Genomic DNA, 1,613 nt, shown 5'->3' on the forward strand with positions numbered 1-1,613 from the left:
CCATATTTCTTTTGAGATGCTCTGTGTTTCTCTCAATTAATTTTAAATAAACATAACAAAGAATTTAGTAAAATAACTTAGTTGTCATTAAGCTAGAATTAGGAACATAAATTGGGGCTTAGGTTTGGTGGAAGATTTTAATTCAAAACTTATGAAAACAAGACATTTGTACTACAGAGGCACAAGCAGTTTCAGCTGGGTTCATATCAAAAGGGTTAAATTAATCATTTGTTAACCCTTTTGTTACCATATTTCTGTTGAGATGTTCTGTGTTTATTTCAATTTATTCTGAATATAACAAAGAATTTAGTAAAATAACTTAGTTATCATTAAGCTAGTGCTAGGAACATAAATTGTGACTAAGGTTTGGTGGAAGATTTTAATTCAAAACTTATGAAAACAAGACATTTGTACTCAGAGCCAGAGGCAGTTTCAGCCAGGTTGGTAACAAAAGGGTTAAATTAATCATTTGTTAACCCTTTTGTTACCTTATTTCTTTTGAGATGCTCTGTGTTTCTTTCAATTAATTTTAAATATAACAAAGAATTTAGTAAAATAACTTGGTTATCATTAAGCTAGTGTTAAGAACATAAATTGTGACTAAGGTTTGGTGGAGGATTTTAATACAAAACTTATGAAAACAAGCTGGGTTGGTATCAAAAGTGTTAATTAGGGATAAATATTACCTCCCAGAAAATAGAATGTTCAAAAGTAGAAATAAGAAAATAAAATGAAAGAATAGAAAAGAACAGGTTTAAAAAAACATAGGAGAAAAAGCAATGTTTTAAAGCCTTGCATAAAACAGAGAGGTGAAGAGAGAAAGCAGTAAAGCTAGATGCAGTCATTGCTTTCAATCCCATTTCTTATCTCAAGATTAATTTTGAAGAAGTCTAGAACAGTGGTCCTTAAGTGGGATCTGTATGACCCATTGGGGTCCATATAAGATATTTTTCTTAAAATTTATATGCATAGGCGCAGGAGTGGCTATGTGGTAAGTAGCTTGCTAACCAACCACATGGTTCCGGGTTCAGTCCCACTGCGTGGCATCTGGGCATGTGTCTTCTGCTATAGCCCCGGCCGACCAATGCCTTGTGAGTGGATTTGGTAGACGGAAACTGAAAGAAGCCTTCGTATATATGTTATATATATATATATATGTGTATGTTGTTGTGTGTCTGTGTTTGTCCCCCTAGCATTGCTTGACAGCCGATGCTGGTGTGTTTACGTCCCCGTCACTTAGCGGTTCGGCAAAAGAGACCGATAGAATAAGTACTGGGCTTACAAAGAATAAGTCCCGGGGTCGAATTGCTCGACTAAAGGCGGTGCTCCAGCATGGCCGCAGTCAAATGACTGAAACAAGTAAAAGAGTAAAAGAGTAATAAATTGCTTATATTGGGTCATCCCATAAATAAAGTATTTTTTTATACTTCTTTTATTTTTCAAAATTAAGCTAAACAAAAATTTTTTTTAAATTTAAAATATATTCTCCTTCATTTTCTATGATGCTCTTCCATCTATCTGGTACATTTTCAAGGCTCCTCTTCCAAAATTCATTTGTCCTTGACAAAAAATATTCCTCCAGTACTGTTCTGACCTCATCTACAGAATTCATA

Source organism: Octopus sinensis, unplaced genomic scaffold, assembly GCF_006345805.1.
Source record: "Octopus sinensis unplaced genomic scaffold, ASM634580v1 Contig15391, whole genome shotgun sequence".
Classification (NCBI taxonomy): domain Eukaryota; kingdom Metazoa; phylum Mollusca; class Cephalopoda; order Octopoda; family Octopodidae; genus Octopus; species Octopus sinensis.